The following is a 20,165-nucleotide window of genomic DNA, read 5'->3' on the forward strand; positions in this document are numbered from 1 at the left end:
ACTTCAGTGACCTGTCCTTGCCCTGCCAGTCCCTTCCTTTGTGTCTCCCTGCTTTCTGCACACCCATTTCCTATTCTTTTCTCACGGAGGTGACCGAGATTAAAGCTTTACTGGGGATGATTATTCAGGAAAGTCCCACTTTCTAAATCTGCTTCTAATTAAAAAGGGGTGGGAGGGGAGGAGGGGAAAAAAACCCCTCCTTACTGTACACACAGGCAGCCTAATCCATCCTGCTGACTTTCCTAGGCATGAGCTCCTAGCACAGAATTAATAAACTATTTTCCGAGATTTATGTTTCGTAACCCTCGTCACCCCAGAGATTTTTTCGGATGTGAGCCGTGGATGTCACTTCAAGGAAAGATGGGCATCTGCCTTTAGCCTGGACATCAGTTTATTTATGAGGGAGGGGGGCAGGAGTTCAAGCCTTGTGTTCATAACAGGGCTAAGCAAACAGCTCCAGCCCAGCCTAAGCCATTCCAAACACACGGAGGAGCTGGAAACCCAACTCCCCTCCAAGGCTGGGGTTCACCTTTGGGTTGGGATTTCACTCCATTCCCAAATGTCACTTTATCCCTGCTTTTCAGGAGCTTATTTTCAAGGATTTATGAAATGTGAGATGACAAACCTGGTGCAATAATGTTGTGGGGATTTTGCCCTTAGCTCACCCTAGGAAATGCTCTGCACGAATGGTGTGGAGGTGCCTTCCCAGAACAAGCTTATTTCCCCCAGGAAAAGGAAAATCTGAGCTGTGTGTCATTATGATGAAAAATTCAAAGAGGGTGGGAGGGGAACGAGAAGGGCCTTAATCAGAATTGGTAAGGAAAAAAAAATGAAATGCAAGATTTCCCTTGTCTGGGGTGGGGGAAAAAAGATGCAAAAATGAAAAAAAAAAAAAAAACAAAAAAAACTCAGAGGAAGACAGAGAAGTCCTAACAGGATTTGCCTTTAGGCTGTACCCAGACCTGTGCTGCCTCCATGCAATTTGCCTTTACTAGAGACAAAAAAAGTCCCCATTGCTTCCTTTTTGTCTCTATTCTCATTATCACTACTTTTTACTAAAAATACAGAGCACCTGAGCTGCATGTCCATATTCTCCCAGCCCCAGGAAAAGAGGATACTCATGGACTTTCTGTGTGATCTTCAGCTCAGGAGCAAGTCAAAGGCTTCACTCATCTCTATGTAATTTATTTTTAACTGGTGTGATTTGCTGAAGCTTTTAGACAGGAGATATCACATGAGAATAAAGCAGTGTCACCCTCAAAATTCCCAGCTGGCCTCCCACAGCAGTTACCCAATCCTCTGCCTGCTTTAATTCCTGTGTTCCTGCTGTCCCTAAAATTCTTCCTAAAATTGGACAGGGCTTGGAGCAATCTGGGATGGTGGAAGGTTCGTGGTTCCATGGCAGGGATGGAACTGGATGAGCTTGAAAATCCCTCCCAACCCAAACCATTCCATGATTCCATGATTCCTTACAGACAGCAGCAGTTCGAGACACAGCAGAGCTTTCAGGAATGCCAATATCTCAAACCTGGGCCAATAAAATTTATTTTAAATCCATCACAGTCATGTATCCAATGTCTCTTTTCTCCTTGGCTCTTTCCAAATTGTTTTTCCATCACTCACCTGCTTCTTTGAGTCTCGAGTGTTCAGGGATGTCCCTGCCCTGTGCCACCTGAAATTCCTGCAGGGAAAGAGGGAATCCCTGCAGCCAGGAGGGAAAACCTTTATTTCTGGAATTCCTTATGGAGCTGCATGCTCAGAACACTGGATGGGCAACAATTAAAATGAAAATCTACTGTGAATTACCACCAGAGTCAACACATGGGAGCACAGGGTGCAAACATAAGGCTTAAGTGCTTTGTTACCACATGGCAGGAAATAAAAAGAAGAAAATTAGGAGGGTAGGGGGAAAGAAGAAAAAAAAAGAAGGAAAACAAAAGGAGAAGAGGGAAAAAAAGATCAAATAATTCATCAGTAAGAATAACAGCAGCATCTTGGTTTCACACACAGTTTATCCATCTGATGCTCTGCTTGATGCTTTGCAGCCATTCTCTCCTAACACAGCAGCAGGAAAATCAAAAATAAGAATATCTGGCCAAAATCTCTTTGCTGCTACTTGAATGCCAAGGTGGTAGTAAGGTAATAGTAAGGTAGTAGTAGTAGTATTGTGCAGAGTCTGAGGTCAGGAGGGGAAGAGCTCTGTGCAGAGGCAGCAGAGCTGGTGGTTGCACCCCACAGCGTTGGGCACGTTCACATAAAAACAACCGTGGGGATGTTTTCATGCCACGTGTGTTTGCATAAATATCTGCCTGTATTTATAACCCACCTCTCCCAAAGACACAAAGCTATCTCTGCTGATTTATGCCGTGGATCTGGAATCTCTGCAAGGTCAAAGCAGCGGAGCTGAGGTCTGTGGAGCTGCTCCAGATTTACGTGAGCCTAATAAAGATCAAAATCTGGCCCTGGGTATTACCCTTCCTATTCACCAGAGTATTTTTATGTTTCTGTTATCTCCTGCCTTCCTACATTCCTGAAGAGTTTTCCTCCTAACATACTTGGACTACAAGATTTGCTCTAATCACCTAATCTTGGTGCTTTTATAGGAGGAGGGAGAGCTGATAGCTGGGTTCCATTACAAAAATGACAGCGTTTTATGACTGCTACTATCTAAAAACCCCAATCTCATTCTCAGCCACTGCTGAGCATCTCATTATATTCGTGAAATCCTGCAGAAGTTCCACTTCACTCAAATATTTCACTGAGAAACTAAAAAGGTAAATTATTCAGAGTTAGGGAGGAAACCAGTTCCTGCACTTCCAGCAGCAGCATCCCTCTCTCTGTGTGTGAGATGAACTTGACATTACACTTCAAAACATGAATAAAACCCAAAAATCCTAATGGTCAGTTCTTTATGCATTAAAAAATACATCAGAGTTGGGGGGTTTGGTTTGGTTTTTTTGGGTTTTGGGATGTTTTTAATTTATTTTTATTGCAGGTGATGCAGGGATCAGGTCGTTGATTCTCCAAGTGCCCTGTTAACAAGTGCAATTTGGGAACTTTCTGCAATAATTTTTTTCCACTAAAATCTGAAAGATAGCAAGCACAACACATGGTCCCTAAAGACAAGAGGAACCAAAATCAAGATTTTAGATGTTCCCATTGTAAAATAAAACTCTCTTGATATCCAAGCCATAGGTGTGACATCCCCAAGGTCTCAGAGGATTGGTTCCAGTGGCAGGTTGAGATTCCAAGAGTTCCCAGAACCTGGGCACTCACCCATTGCACCACTTAATTCCATCTGCAGAAACACTTATTCGTGCTCTAAATGTTACTGGAAGCCTTTAACACACCTGATTTTTATAGTTCTTGGAAAGGTTTTAGAGGGGAAAAAAAAAAAAAAAAAAAAAAAAAAAGACAAATTAGCTTCCGTACCTTGTTTAGGAATACTCTGCTCTGCCTCAGCACGGGATGATTTTTTTTTTCATTCCACTTTTGCATTCTGCCAATCTGTCCATATCTAAGTGAAATTATTGTGAAAAGGCTCATTCCAGACGTGGCCCCTTTCACCACCGATTTTAAGCCACGGGTTAATCTGAGATATTTTCTGCAGTGAGAGTGTTTATGCTTCCAGACTGTGAGTGCCAGCTGGCTCCAGGTGGAAAAACTACCCAAGAAGAAGGAATATAAAAGTTGCAAAGTCGTTTTTTGAAGAGTTTTACCCCCCTACCTGAATCCTGATGAAAGATGTTTTGTGAGTACTGAATGAGCTTTTTAAACACCTGACCTCAGAGATTGGGCACAAATTCGGGAGGGGAAGGGGAAACAGATTGATTTTGGGTTGATGCACGGCCAAAGGGGAACAAAGCTCCTTCCAGGCTGATGTTCCCGGAGACACAATAAAATAAAAATGTTATCTCCCTTTTAGCTGTAATCTCTGATTAGAACGTTTAATCAATTAGCATTGCTGTTGTCAAAACTTGCTCCCGACAAAGGATGAGAAAAGCTGCCCGAGGGGGATCCCAATCCCAAAACTCGCAGGAGGTGGGAGACTCGTCCCTGCAAGAACCCTCCTGTTCTACCAGGGTGCTGAGAGCTGATCCTGCCTTTCCCAGCTCAGGAGCACCCAGAAAATGTCAAATAACCCCGAGAAGGAGAAAAGCTGAAAGCCAAGAATGGTGAGTGTCAGGTTTCAGTAAAGAAAGTGTCTTTTTCTTTCCCCTCCTACTCAGAAAGCAGAGCACTTGTGATCTTTGGAGAGGGGGCTGCTGCTGTTTAAAAATAAAACCCAAAACACAACATATTTGGAGGCCAGCTGTGAAAAACTTGCTGTGTGTTTTCTTTGCTCCATGAGTCACCTGGGGTTCAGTCGCTCCGAGCTGGTCATTATTGGAATTCCAACAAAAAATGACAAGAATTCTTTTCCTTTTTTTTTTTTTTTCTCCCCGGTGAGGTTTATTATCTCTCTCATTAACACAACCTTTGTGTTATGGAGTTCTCCGAGGTCTTGGACAAGAACAGGATCTCATTGTGCTAAGTACTGTACAAACCATATAATGGCTAAAATAAACAGGCAGGAGACAAAGAGGACAAGGAAGAAAATACAATTGCTCCCATTTTATACACAGCAACCCCAGCCCCAGAGAGGTCACAGAATTTTCTTACAGCAAAGCACAATGTCCAGGGCTTAAAAATTCACCCATATTTCCTGTGGGAGAGCTCACAGCATTGACCACAGAAGGGAAATTTCCTTCCCAATACCTATCCTTGAGAACACAAGGTGCTGAAATCCTTGATTTCTTTCTCCAAGGCACCAGGGTTTGTGCTCACCCATCCTCTGCCCCGTGCAGGAAATGCCCCAGCAGAGAAATCTGTACATTGATTTCTTGGCTGTGGTGTAATCTTGGGAGCAGGCCAGATGGGTGTATTAACCGTGGATGTTTCTTCACAAAATCCAATGTGGGTCATGGTAAACAAATGTATTTGGATGGGGATTATTTCTTTGGGGGCAGAGAGGTTTCTGGTGTTTGTTTTTTGGTTGTTTTTTTTCATGTTATTTTATACGAGGCTGCTCCACAGAAAACAAATCACCAATTTGGGATGAGGAGAAAGTATCTTCTTGCCTTAAAGCTGCCAAGGAGCAGGCGGAGCCCTGCAGCCCCCAGAGGGAAGGAAAGACAAACCCGGGGATTGTTCTCATGTCAGAGCTGCAGAGCAGCGAGATTTAATGTGTTGGGCTTTTTAATGAGTTGCAGAAAGAAGTGGACAGTGAGGTGATGAAATTTCCTGAAGTGCTGACAGCCCAAGACGTTCTGACTTAGTTATGGGAAATGCTGGAATACGCATGTTAATTGGGATGACTGTTTGGGGCTGGATTCGAGCGTGCAGCGTTCTTGGAAAGAGCTGTATTGGTTTCATGTGCACCTTTTTGATGTGGTGTTCATTCCTGAGCCACGACTCCGGCTCCCCAGCACTGGAAAAGACAAACAGCCACGGGGAGTGTGGCAAGAGCAAAGCTGGAGAGGCCCAGGCTGGATCAGGAGGGGTCTGAAGGGCTCTCTGAGGCTTGGAGGAGGTCCTAGGAAAAAAACAAGGGAAAGCAGGAGCCACCAGGAGCTGGAGCAATGAGCTCTGAATCCCTCAGCAGAAGGAGTTGACAGCTCTCCCATTCTTTGCATAAAGCACCCAAATTTCACACTCAAAATCAGAGCTAAAAGCTCTGGTCAGAGCCCCACGTTATTTCCTGCCATCACATCACTCAGCTCAGTACGTACCAAAAAGAAAAATTAATTAAAACTGGCGATATATCTGTCAGTGGGATGGGATGAAACACTGACAAAACCCTCTGAGCAACTGCAGAGCCATGGCAGGACTGGGACAGCCAGAGCTGCAGCCTGGACAGGAGCAGCAGGACAAGCCTGGGATGTTCTGGAATGAAAGATCTGCACGGTAGCACTCCCCAAACCGACTGGAAAAGTGACAGCCACGCAAAATTAAGCAGAACATGATGGATTAATGCAGGCTGGGGAGCACAGTGGAGTCATTCAGCTGCTCAGAGCTCTCCACAACAACAGTTTGGGAAATGGCTGGCTGGGTTCTGGAATAAGAAATTGGAAAGGCTGAAACCATAACCAAAAGGCTGTGGAAAATGGTGGAATTCACACCGGGAATGCAGACTAGGAAAATATTTGGCGTGGTTACTGCTTATTTACTGCATTGTTTCTCAGGGGGTTTTATTCATTCACAGTCCTCCAATTCCAGCTTGCAAAGATCCAAACAGGCAAAGCAGCTCCTTGAATTGAAGATGTTGCTTTGCCATTTCCAAATCAAATGCTAAGGTCTCTCAGAATTAGCTGATTGTGCTACAGGAAGCTTTGTCACAATTAGGAACCCAGAGCAGTTTTCTGAATTGAATCATACCCCAATTTTTGCAGATTTCTGTGAGACAGGCAAGAATCTTCTCCCAAAAATCCAGCTTGGCCCCATCCCCATCTCATGTCAGCATTTAATATGTGTAAATCCGAATTTATTGCCATGAAGCAAAGTTTGAAGGACCAAGAAATAAACTGAATTAGAGCATTTGTGCTGTCAGAGCTGACAATGGATTATTAAAAGAGCCATATTCAAACCTCAGTGCCATGTGTTACTCATTCCTCTAATAGTCCAGAGACTGTTGTGTTAGTAAAGGGTGTAATAAGGACATGTTGTCCTAGACATTGTGTTTCCTAACATTTTGTTAACTGGACACATTTTTGTGGGTTAATAATCTTGCTTGTTTTCTGATGCTTACACTCAATTGCAAAAGCAGCTGAGAGGAGAAAAAAAAAAAAAAGAACTGCAGAGAAAGACTGGAAGAAAAGCCAAGAAACCCTTCTGTGGAAGTGTAGGTGTTTGGACATGAGAGCCTTTTGGCAACTTCAGATGTTGGGTTTTTGTTTTTCTAGGTGTTTAAAGAAAAGCAATTACCTCTGTGATGACACTTAATATGCCAAGATTCAGCCTTGAGCAATTTTTTATGGCTGTGTTCTAAACTGCAGAAAGTACAGAGCACACTGGATCCACTGAAAGATGTTTCAGTGCAGCCGTTCTGACAGGAAAACTGTGGTTACACTGGCATCTGAAAATTCCTGAAAAAAAGACAAATAAGAGAGAAAAAAACAGTGGTTTCAGGGGGTGGAAATGCTGCATCACTGGCTGCAAAGGGATAATAAATGGGCTGAGATTCTTGGCCTGTTTGAAGCTTATCTTTGAATTTTGAGGCAGATTTTCCCCCTTTTAGTGTTTGTTTCTTTGAAGAGCGAATGTGAGGGGATGGAGGGAGCGAGAGCAGGAGATGTGAGAGAAGCAGAAAGTTTGAGCTTTGGGGGTTTTTGCAGACCCAAAAAGCAGCAGCTCTGAGTGTGGCAGGGGTTTATTCCTGCTCCTGTGCTCTGGCTGGGATCCACACCCCATTCCCACATCTGCACTGGGGACACCTGGGGTCTCCTGGAGAGGGATGACCCCAAATTCATCCTGGAAAAACACAAGTGGCTTGTGCTTCCCTGATTCCAGAGGGGTCTGGGATGGGTTCCCTTACCCAGCAGCAGCTGGGACAGGACTTTTGGCAAAGCAGGAATGACCCAGCCACAAATCCCAGGTCTCAGGGATGTCCTGAGTGGGGATTTCGTGTGGCTGTCAAATTTAACCTGGCATAAATCAGGCAAAATTCAGCATTAAACAGAAAAGCATCTAGAGCTGTGTGCTTTAGAACATATATAGACATCAGGAGGGTTCTTTAAATTAAGGAATTAATTAACAGAAATAAGAATCCAAGATGGTCTAGGAAAAAGCAAATAAAATGTTCCAGTGCCTGAAACATGGGAGATTTTCCTGGCATTTACCCCTTTCTTTGTAAACCACAGAAGGGGAATCATTGTGCAAAATCAGGACTGGAAATTCCTCCTCCATCCAGGCTGATTTTGCCCCTGCACATCTTGACCAACATTTCCCTGCTCTTTCAGTAACTGGGAGCTGCCATTCCCTGAGCCCACAAGTTACAACATCCAATCATGTTTTCAGATAGGCTTCTGTTGTTTATTTTAAGGCAATGTCTAAATGTAGCCTTCTAATTGCTTCATGGAAAAACAAGTTTACTTTATGGTTTGAGGGTGTAAGGCTGGGGATCGTATTACTCTGTATTTGTCTTAGAGTGACTATTTAAATGGTTGTGATAAGCTACCAAACCTGCAGAGCTGCAATTAAGATGTTTCCAGAAGTTGTGCCCTGTCAGTCAGCACAAGGTGCAAGAGATTTTTGTGAAAACGCTGCGCTGAGATGTTGGGATATTTAAAAAAAATTAAATATTTGTTGTTAAAAAATCCCTTTTTTTTTTCCCCAGCATCAAAATATCAGGGGTTGTTTTGTGGATATTAAAAAATTAATATATTTTAGTCTCAGTTTTGAATAAAAATATTTTTTTTAATGTGATCGAAAGTGTGATGCTTTAAAAGAAAAAGTTTTTAAAAGTGCAGTGCTGGTTGAATTGTGCATTTAAATCAATGCCTATGACTATAATAAATATAAAGTGAGAAAAATATGAAATTAAAAAATATAAAGTGAGAAAAATAAATACAAACTGGTAAAAAATAAATATAAAATGATGAAAAATCCTAATTTTTAAGCAGAATAGAGTCAGTGAAGTGAACTGGTATAGGGGTACTGACTGATTCTGTTTGAAAAAATGCAAAATCCAGAAGGAAAATTTGTTTTCAGCTTTTCCAGAATTTGGAATGGAGAGCAGCTGCCCATCCCAGCCTGCTCCGCTGGGCTCTCGCAGCGCTGCAAATGAAGATGTTTATTCCCCGAGGAAGATCCTCTTGGCGTTGGCTCCAAAGCCATTAGGCAGGTGATTAACCCATTTATTTTCAAATGCGTGCGTTGTCAAACACGGCAGAACAAACGCGAGCGGGATGAAAGCGGAGTTCCCAATTTCGGGGCCGGCCCTTTCTCTCCCCTTTGGGGAAATTTTGCTGCGATTTCAGTGAGAAATTTTTTTGCCACATCTGCTGCAAACCCTGCGACCCCCGCAGGACTCTGCTGGCTCCGAGGCTGAATTAACCCAAATGGAGATTTGGCTGGATATTGCATTTCCTCGGACTTAAAATGCGAATTTCAGGCGGCTTGGACAGGTCCCGCTCTGGGTGCGGGAGCTGCGATCCCAAAGTCGTTCCATCAAATGGGACTCAGGGATGCTCGGCTCAGTTTCTGTTTCACCCGCTGGTTGTGGCACTAAGGGGAGACAAGAATCTTTTTATTCTCTTGTCATTGCGTTAATCAGCTTTTAATTTAAGGCTGTGTCGTGGCAGGAGTGATCTCGGCAGCGGAGAGTTGCTATAAATACACGAGCACGGAGAGATGAACACACACTCTTAAAAATGTGTCTGGAATCAGATCTCGAGGGTTCCTCTGCCGGTGTTTGATGAAGATATAATTGGGACAATTTTAAGAGAGATTGTTTGGAGGTAACCAAAGAAACGCTGGCATTACCCGTCTTTTAAATCATCAGCTACCTTGAACATGGGTAATAAAACACATTAAAACACATTTTTTCAGAGTGAAGCAAATTGCTTTCAAGACATCGCTCCCAACATACAAAACTCTGGATACCCAGAGTGAATTTTAGGGCTGAAAAAGTTGTTATCAGGTTCTGGTGTTCCCCTTTAAATACAGGTATGTTTTTCCTTTTAATCACAGATTGGATTGTTTTCAGATCTCAGTTTTAACAGTCCAGAGACTGCAGTGGAAAACAACAACCTAAAAACTAAAAACATTTTCTCTTGCACCATTACGAACACCTGCACTCAATAAAACAGAATTTCAATCATCACTCTTTTTTTTCTTTTTCTTTTTTTTTTTTTTCCCTTGTACCGAGAGATTCATTTCACTTGAATTGTGGAAGTGCAAAACTCACTGTCGTTTGCATTCATGCTTTTTTCATTCCTGGCACTACAAAATCTGGGAGGTGGTGGTGAGGATTTTAATTATATAATTCTTTTAATTGGAAAACTTAATATCCCTCTGTTTATACTTTCGTACATTTTGATTTTTTTTTTTTTAAGTAAGTGCTGTTTGTTTGTTTTATGAAATCCAAATTTGGCCTGAACAAGCCCCTAGAAGAGACAGTTAATAAAATTACTCAGTATTTATGCTTCTCCCTAAAGATGGCACAGAGCAGGCAGGAGAATACACGGATGAAGGAGTGTCTGACTCTAAAATCCAACACTGGATGATCTCATGTTTCTCCTGCCTTTTTATATTGTTGTTGGAAAGCTTTGCCTTAAAAAAAAAAAAATCATAAATAAATAAAAGAGGAGACGAGAGTTGATTTGCCTTTCTGACGGAGACACAGAACCCGTGGTGGCTGGAAAATGCAGCTGTTCCCTCACATCTGGGGGATCTGTGCCAGTGTCACCCTCTGCCCCCAGCACAGGACAGCCTGCACCGCTCACATGCGAAAAACGAGCCGGGGGAGGGATGGAGGGAAACTGACGGAGGGCAAAGAAGTGGAATTGGCTCTTGGAAACAACTTTATTCTCCCCGTGTTGTCCGACCAGTCCTTCAGTGAAAGTTACAGCTCAGCACGAGCTACAAACGCGGGAGGAAACAAAACAGGAGCTGCATCCCCTGGGAGCAGCACTGGGGATGAGATGGGAGCTCCCAACCGCTCCCCTCACACCTGGGCAGGGCTCCAGCGTCTGCTAAGCCCAGCCTAGGGCTGCAGGCGGAGTTTAAAACCGGACTGGGGGCACCAGAGGTGAGTGGGGAGCCGGCCTGGCCCTGGGTGCTGGGGAGAGCTGGAACTCCTGGCACCATCCCTGGGTGCTGGGCAGAGCTGGATTTGCTGCCCCTGGCTCCATCCCTGTCCTGGGTGCTGGGCAGAGCTGGATTTGCTGCCCCTGGCTCCATCCCTGTCCTGGGTGCTGGGCAGAGCTGGATTTGCTGCCCCTGGCACCATCCCTGTCCTGGGTGCTGGGCAGAGCTGGATTTGCTGCCCCTGGCTCCATCCCTGTCCTGGGTGCTGGGCAGAGCTGGATTTGCTGCTCCCGGCACCATCCCTGGGTGCTGGGCAGAGCTGGATTTGCTGCCCCTGGCACCATCCCTGGGTGCTGGGCAGAGCTGGATTTGCTGCCCCTGGCTCCATCCCTGCTCTCCTGCTGCCCTGGCCAGCTCTGAGCAGGTGCCAGCTGAGAGAAGCTGCCTCAGGAGCAGCTCTGCACCAGGACCAGGCTGTGGGACAGGGAAGGGCACCAGAGGATGCTCCAGACAAACATCACCCGCCTGGGCTCCTGGACCTCATCCCAAACTGCTTTTCTCCCCAAATCACGGCCAGTGCAAGGCTGGGAAGGAGCCTTTGGTTCCCTCAGGAGCCTCTGGCCCCTGCAGCACCAGCTGCACCTGCAGGGATGTTGAGCCCTGGATCCAAGCCCCGGTGGGAATGCGGGGGTGACTCGAGGACAGCGATTCCCCGTGATTTGCTCTCTGCTGTTTGCATTCTGCAGAAGCTGCTTTTCTTGGCATTCAGCGACTTGAAAGAGAGAACACTTTGCATTTTGCTGCGAACCGAGCTGCGGAGAGCCAATACACACGCAGAGAAATGGGATTTTGCATGCTGGCTTTTCTGCCAGGAAAGAAAAGCAAATGGATAATCAGGAACAATAATGTTACACTTGCGAGAAACAGTTGCTAGGGAGAAAAGCTTCTTGTGTTTCCCAGAAGGCTTCAGCAACTTTCATATTTATTGAGTATAATCTGCCTTTTGCATTATCCTCTTTGAATTCTACCACACCAATAACTCCTCTAATCGTGCCATTAGCAACTCCCTCCAAGGGCTCCTGCCACTTTCTCCTTTATTATTAACAGGTAGACGTTCACGACAAAGAATTGTCCCTCTTTTCCCATAATCATAGATAAACTTCATCTTTACCTATTTGAAACGTGACCAAAGAAATCAAAATCTGGCTGGATCAACTAAGAATTTCTACTTGTGAATTATGGATTTACACATTAAAAAAAAAAAAAAATTTAAAGTACAAATGGAAGTGCAGAAGAAACAAAGGAGGATAAAGCCCTGCTGCTGTCTGCACTGTGCTGGGTGGGTTTAGGTGGTGCTGGTCATGCTCCAGCAGGTCGAGTGGGAATTTTGGACCATGCAAAGCCTTTGTTACCATATTAGAGCCTGGGCTGATTAGGCCGGCTGTAATGGGAGTTAGGTCACAACGAGGTTGGCTTTGCTGGCCCTGCCCCAGGAGCGATGGGGAAGCAGAGCCGGTGTTGGCACCAGGGCTGACCCAGCTCCCCTGATTGCTTGAGCTGGAGATTTATCCCTCCGCAGTAATTTTAAGATGATTTTCTTGGCTCTCATACTGCTGTAAGGAGCAGCAGGCACCTCCCGAGCCCTCTGCTGCTCCCCCTGTGCGGAGCAGGGCTCTGGAATCCAAACTGCTGCACATCCGAGCCGTGCTGGGCTCTTATCTGCTGAGGGCCAAATGAAAATTCATTACTCGGAGCCTCCTGCACGCCGGAGCTCTGGTTGCTGTCTCAGCCTCTGTGTTGTGGCTGAGAACCATCTGGAGTAAATCAAATGAAATAAAACCTCTATTAACTGAACCTTAAATATCCAGAGCTCGCCATTATCACGGTCAAACACCCTGACATTGCAAAAATCTCTTTGCTCGGTACAAATCTCTGTTTCCCACTGTTTTTCCCTCTGTTTTTTCGTCATTGTCACTGCTCTCGGGAAGGGACACTGAGCTGAATCCATGCTGAAATATTCTGCAGCACGTTTTGAGGCAGCACAATTGGGGAAGTTGACAGAGCCAAGCCACTGGCAGGATCAGGGTCCAGCTACAAACCAAACCCTTAAATCCCAAAAGCATCACTGGGCATTGTGGTCTTGTTAGCACCACTTTCAAAAAAAAAAAAAAAAAAAAAAAAAAAAAAAAAAAAAAAAAAAAAACCCCAACAAATAAATTGATTTGTCTATAGAACAGCCGAGATTTTTGCAGATGAGGAGCAGTGGGGAGCTACTGCCCAAGGAGCATTTCAGTGGAATAAATTCGGGTCGTGCAGTCAGAGGAAAATGCAGATTTTTAATAAAAGTGCAGAAAACTGAGTCATCCTTTTACATGGCACAAAATCCCTTATAGCAAACACCAGAAAAACCTTCCCTGAAGTGCTTCTTCCCCAAAATCTCTGCAACCAGCCACCTCAGAGTTGCAGACTTTTAAATTTTTTTATATCTTAGAGACTACTAATGAAGTTGTTTAAAACGTATTTTGTAAGTGCATAGGGGAAGATAATTCTTATATTAGAATGAGTGTTATTTTCCAGGGGAAATTATGGAAACAAGGCAGTGTTGGATATTTCTAACGACCTTAGATGTGTAGAAAGACTGAAAGTTCTATTAGCAGGGGTGGAGGAGTTAGAGATTCTTCTCCTCTCTGATTTCTGAGAGTCTGTGCTAAATAAATCCGCGTGGATTTAATTTCATCATTTTCTAAACGAGCATCTTTCTACCATCTGTTACGTTCTAAAGTATGATTTATTCTGCTTGTTTCAACTCTCCATGCAAATACATTTATTCACACAAATAAAAATTATTGCCTTGCTTAAAACGACTTGGAACCCGTTCAATCGACAGAGGAATTAGGAGCATCCAAATAAATTCCCCATCCCTGCAGACCATGGCGGGGACGCCGATGGCATTCACTCCTGGGCTAATATCGGCTCGAAACGCAATCAGAGGAATTGCGAACGCCGAGAAAACCCTGAATGTAATTAAATAAAGGGTGGAAAAAAATCCCTGTAACCTTGGAGGGCTGGCTGGAATCCGGGGTGGAATGCGCTCCCCACTCACGCTCCGCGCCGTGGGTGAGAGGACAGGGCTGGATGGATGGAGGGATGGAAAATCACGTTTGGGCTGAGGATTTTCGCTCTCTCGGGATTCCTGCACAGCGCGGGCTGTCCCCAGGTACCACCGCATCCCAGCCAGAGCATCTCCCAGCGGGCAGAGCTCAACCGAGCCCCCCAAACAGCTGCACGGTCACTCCCCCTCTTCGTTCTACCGCGTAAAAATAATAAAACTCATCAATCTCACTTCAACAATTATTTTTCGGGGAAAAAAAAAATACGAAAAATTAAATTTTCTTTGAAGAAATGGGGTTCGAGAAGTAAAGAAACCAGCCGGCTGATCTCACGGAGTCTGGCACCCTCACAATCAATTTGTACCAAGTCTGAGCCTGTAACTCAAAAGCTGTTTATTGATCGGTTTATTACAGCGGCAGGGATAATAAAAAAGAGATGGGAAGTTACGGGAGACAAACGGCATGGGCGAAGCTGCGATCGCTCAGGGGGCTCGGGATAGATTTGGAAAATATAAAGCTGAAGAGGAAAAAAAAATGACAGGAGAGAATTGTAATTGCAGAATTGCGTCCAGCGTTGGACACATCTCCACACCGTGAATGCACTGCATAAATAACAGGATTTTCATAGGAGCTGCCTTTGGGCACGGGACAATTCCGTGTATTTCGCATCCCGCGTTCCCTCTGCGTTTCCAAGACTGATGGAAGGCAGAGAGCGAAACACCGAAAACGAATATACCTGAAAATTGATAAATAAAAATAAAACGCGCTCCTGAAAATAAATCCATCTGCTTGTTTGTGCGGGAAGGTGGGGAGACTCTGGGAATAATCGGGTGCTCCAATCTAAGCCAGAGCAGGAGCTTTGAGTCTGTGTCATTCCGCACACATTATTTCCCTGGCCGAGGTGAATCATGTTGGTTTATTCATCGCCCAGACAGGCAGGAAGGTGTGTGCGATTATTAGGAATCCCTGCAACAAGTTCGATGGAAACCGTTTACAAACAGACAGACAGAGTCCGGGGGAGTGGGGGAAAAAAAAAAAAAAGTTTTAAGGACATAGATCGTATTTTTTTTCCTTTCTCTGCCTCGTAAAAATAAAATAAAGTAAAATAAAATAATTAATAAATAACTAGAAGTCACCCCTAACGTTCCCCCTGTCTGGGGAGTCTAGGGTGTTCGTCCTTCTGCCCTCGGGGTGTGGGGGACGGGGCGGGAGGATGACACTGCGGCCAAACCCTAAAGGATTTTGCCCACATTTTTTCCAGTGGTGAATTTGGGGGGGTCCTTTGGAGGCTCCGAGCGGCTCCTGCAGGTGTTCGGGGGTTCTCTCCGCAGGGCCCGATCCTGCTCTTTGGGTGGAGCAGCTTTGGGGGGGCAGGGTCCGGTCCTGGCGTCCAGGACACAGCGGGACCCTCCGGGGTCGGGGCTCGCAGGGCAGCCCCGAAATCCCGAATTTCCTCAGCCAGGGGCCGTGCATCACCTCCGAAATCCCCATCTCCGAGGATCCTCTTGACCGCGAGTTCTCTGCGTGTAAATTTAACCTCTCTACCAGCGCTTTCCTCCTTCGAACCTTCCCCTTGTGTTTATTTTAAAACTCATTACCTTGGAGGGGGAAAAAAAAAATTGTTTTCAATCCTTAAGGGCAAAACTGTTAATTGCTTTGAGCAGGAAGACATCTGATCTCTCCCAGCTATCCCCTGCCTCTTGCCAAGCAGAACAAATATCTGCTGGTAAATCAAATACCTGCGCAGAGAGAGGGAGAGCACAGCCCTGGGCGGGTGCGGGAGGAGACGCTGGGGTTGAGCAACGAGCGCGGCTGTCCGAACGAGCGGATGACACCGGTGCGATCAATGGGGACCATTGTCGGGTGACACAGGGGACAATTACAACGCGTGATTGCACTCAGTGTAACTCTGCTCCATCGTTTCCACCTTCCCCGAGCACCGGGAGCCGGGACAGAGCCCCCCCGCCCCAGCCCCTGCCCGGCTGTGCCGGTCGCGTCCCCCCGGAGGATGCTCGGGAAGGGTCCCCTCGCAAACCACTCGGAGCTGGCTCCGCAGCCAAGAGCTGTCAGCCAAAACGGCTTCGGGAATCCAGAGGTGGATCTAGATCGAGGCGTCGGTAACCAGCCCTGAGCCCTCGGAAGCTCTGATGTTCAGCTCGCTTTAATTCCTTTCTAGCGTCTGGAGATAAACGCGAATTATCGTTAATGCAACGCCTTTCTCTTGGCTCCGGGTCTCATCTGGGGCAAGGCGATGAAACAATAATCTCCCAGCCTCTGACACATCAAACATTCCCTCGGTGTACACCTCGTTTCGGGGCAAAACTTACACTTGATGCACACTCTGATTCCATTTTCCTGCCTTTCTTTTTCCAGTCAAATCGGGAGCCTTATCTTCCTTCCCTGAACGATGTCCGCACGCCAGCCTCGCGGCGGGTCCTTAAAAAACCCTCCTGTCTCTAGAAAACGGATTATTAACCAAATCGGTCATAAAAGGAGGGAGGAATGCTCGTGAGGTTTTCCCTCCCGGAGAATAAACTCGCTCCCACTGCCCGCGGGCGTTTTGTGCTCCCGAGGTGTCTGTGAGGGACAGGGGCTGGTGCTTTCGGGGGCTGGGGACAGGGGACATCGTTCGTGTAAGGTCCCAGTGAGTTCCTTCCTGATTTACACCGATCAGAGGAGGGAGGGGGGCACTGGACATCCCTCTCCCCCAAATCCACCGTCCCCGGCTATCCCGCACGGACGATGCTGCGGAATTTCGCGGCGGGGATGCTGCTCCCCGCTTGATGGATACAGGAGCGAGGATGCTGCGGCAGTGCCCGCCCGACACCTCCCTCCGCCTCCAGGCTGGGAAAAGCGAGGCGGAGGTGGGCCCGGGGGCAGCCTGGAGCCCGGGGGAGGCAGAGGGGGAGGCGGAGCTGCCCGGGACGGGCCGTCGCTGCTGCTGCTGCTGCTGCTGCTGCTGCTGCCGCTGGAGCCGGTCAAACTGCACAGCCACTTCCCCCAGGAGCTTCCCTTTCATCTCCCCGCTCCTGGCGCCTGCAAAACAGCCTCAGTTTGTCTGCAGCGTCTCTCTTCCCCCTGCGCTCCCTCCCTCCCCGCCCCGCTCCAGCTGAGAGCCCCAGGACCGGGGGCGCCCAGAGCCCGCCCCGGCTCACGGGGCTGATGCTGCAGGAGGGCGGGGGAGAGGCAGAGGGGCACGGGGGGCTGAGGGATTCCTGGGTACCCCTAGGACATGGCTGTGGTCCGTGCAGACCCAGATCCTCCCCCCAGAACCGGCGCCGTCCCGCCCCGGGCCTGGGGTCTCAGCGGGGACGCGAACGGGGAAAGCCCCCGGACTCACGTCGTTCCCTCGGGCTGGGAGAATTCCCGGCTAGTCTGAGCCTGGGCAGCCGCTCTGGGGTCCTGGATAGGGGGCAAAGCCTTAATTCCTAGAAATTTCTCTCTCCAAACGCCGTCTCGGAGAGGTTTCCGTGCGGACATTCAGAACCGCTGGGGCTTCATCCTCTGATGTTTGACTGACTGCAGGAGGATGGAGGAGCGGAGGGGTGAGAGAGGAGAGGAGAGGAGAGAAACCTCTAGGTTCAGCCTTTAGACAGAAAATGCTCCAATTTCGCGATAGACTGAAGCTGAAGAGGGAAAACACCATGAGCACACCCTGCCATGCTTTGCTATCCTTGTGACGCCCAAAATTCAGCCAGACCAGGCTGGATGAGCCAACCTGTGCTCCGTGCTCCACACCTTGTCCCTCGATCCCCTTTTTCCCCTCCGGCCTCCCAAGGGATGGCAGGGCTGAGTAGCCTCTCCAAGCCCACCCGGGCCACAAGCGGGCACCTGGGGAGAGAACCTGCAGCCAAGGGACGTGCTCGGTGTCACCATGACCCCGAGCTGCGGTTCTCCAGGCGCCCTTCCAGCGGGCATTGACTTCGGGGGCGCGGTGTAATTATCTGCGGCATTTTCAGCAGCCCCACAATGGCTTTCCACGGGCGGTGCATTGTTCCCGACACACCGACATTGTTCCTGCGTGTCCATCAATTCTCATTTACTTGTCACGGTGCAGGAAGCATGGAGAAGGGAAAGGAAGGGAAAGAGGGGGGAGAAGAGGGACGAACTCAGCCCCACTGCAGCAGCAGAGCTTTGCAAGGCCGGGTTGCTGTCTCTGTGAGTGTCTCCCAGCAAAGAGATGGATTCTGTGGGGAAGGAGAAGTGACAAACTGGGGGTAGCAAGAGCAGCTGGAGAGGCATCAGTTTGTGGCATTACTATTATTATTATTATTATTATTATTATTTCTATCCTCGAGGAAAAGCGCGAACCGGGCTCTGCCGGCTGAAATCTTGCAGCCAGGCCAGCTGGACTGAGGCAGAGGAAAGCATCACTTCTCTTGGCAGATTTTTAATCTTTAACCCATCGAGGTGTGCAGTAACACTGCCAGCAATCCGTAATGAGTGTGCAAACCCTGCTATTAGTGCCACTGCTGAGTGGGGTTTTGTAACACGGCTTCTCATACACGTCCTCCCACGCTCCTTCCCACACGGCAATCCCGTGCCCCGGTCCCAATTTGCTGTCCCTGGCACCAGGAGCGATGTTATCGAGATTTGGTGGCTGAGCAGCGGGGAGGGATGAGCAGGACTGCCAGGGCTCGGGAGCTCCCCTGGGCCCAGCACAGGGCACTCCCTACAGCCCCATCCTCCTGATGGGAACTCGCAGGGCTGGGGACTTCCAAAACTGCTCCATGACAGGCAGGGAAATCAGGAGTCCGAACGGAGCTGATTAAGCCCTCCGTGTTTTTTGGAAGGGATATATCCAAAAGTTCGTGCAGCCTTGCAGGGCCGAGCCCGCAGCTTTGAGCTGGCCCTGAATTCGGGGTTTGGGGAGAGGAGTTGTGCCTGTCGTCTTCTCAGTGATTTTTAGTGGCTCTAAAAAACACCCTCACTTAAAAATTATAACACCAAAACAGCTCCCAAACTCCGTGCACCCTGGACGTTAAAAAACAAAAGAAAAAAAAAACAGAAACAAAAAAAAAAAACACCTGAGAAAGTTGCGGGCGCAGCACGAAATAACGCCCGGCTTAAGATTAAAATAATTATGAAAAGAACAATATGTATTCGCTTTTATCCGCGCTGTAATTATAAAAGCTTTTTAAAGGATACTCTTTATTCATACCACTGGTAGGAAGTCAAAAAGTGAGAGAATCGCTTTCATAGTACTGGTTTGATATGACTTTTAATTAAGGGCTGCGTGCCCCTAATTTATTAAAGCTCATCTTTTCATCACGTGTGTAATTGACTCTGGAAAAAAAAATAATAATTACAGATCTAACCTCTGCAGAGTGGTTTTGCCCGACTTGGGTCCTGCTGCCGTGGAAACGCAAACAAGAAAAAAAAACTTGGATGAGAAAAAGCAGCGGCGCAAACAGCGGCGCCCGCGTTTCTCCGGGGGTCCGCATCCCGTCTCCTTCATCCCGAACCCCAGACCCAGACCCAGACTGCGGGGAACGGACTCGTTTTTGGGGGAGAAGGAGGAAAGGGGCGGGAGGGTCGGGGGTGCGGCGGTCCCCGACCCTGGCTCCTGGGATAAACCGGGATGTGCCTGAGGGCGCCCCGGGATAAACTCGGGGGTGCCAGGATGATCCCGCGTGTACCGGGATGAACTCGGGGGTGCCCCAGGATGAGCTCGGGGGTGCCGGGATGAGCCTGAGGGTGCCCCGGGATGAGCCTGGGGTGCCCCGGAATGAGCTCAGGGGTGCCAGAATGAGCTCGGGGGTGCCGGGATTATCCCGGGGGTGCCCCAGGATGAGCCTGGGGGTGCCCTGGGAGGAGCCTGGGGGTGCCAGGATGAGTTCAGGGGTGCCGGGATTATCCCGGTGGTGCCGGGATGAGCTCGGGGGTGTCCCGGGAGGAGTCTGGGGGTGCCGAGATGAGCTCTGGAGTGCCCTGGGTTGAGTTCGGGGGTGCCGGCATGATCCCGGGGATGCCAGGATGAGTTCGGGGTGCCGGGATGATCCCGGGGGTGCCCCGGGAGGAGCTGAGCCGGTGGCGGGGCGATGAGGAGTTGGGGGGGGCAGAGCCGCGCTCCTCTGAAGTTCCCTCTTCGCTTCATCATCATCATCATCCTTAATTACCGCAGCGAGGTTTTTTTTATTATTTTTTTTTTCCCCCTTGCTTCGCTGTGATTACAGCCCTGCACGGCTCCTCGGCGGGGCCGCCCGCGTCATTAACCCCGTGTCATTAATTGAGAACGGGGGGGGGGGGGGCCGGGCCGGGAACTCC

The sequence above is a fragment of the Sturnus vulgaris genome, chromosome 15, assembly GCF_052056855.1.
Source record: "Sturnus vulgaris isolate bStuVul1 chromosome 15, bStuVul1.hap1, whole genome shotgun sequence".
In the NCBI taxonomy this organism is placed as follows: domain Eukaryota; kingdom Metazoa; phylum Chordata; class Aves; order Passeriformes; family Sturnidae; genus Sturnus; species Sturnus vulgaris.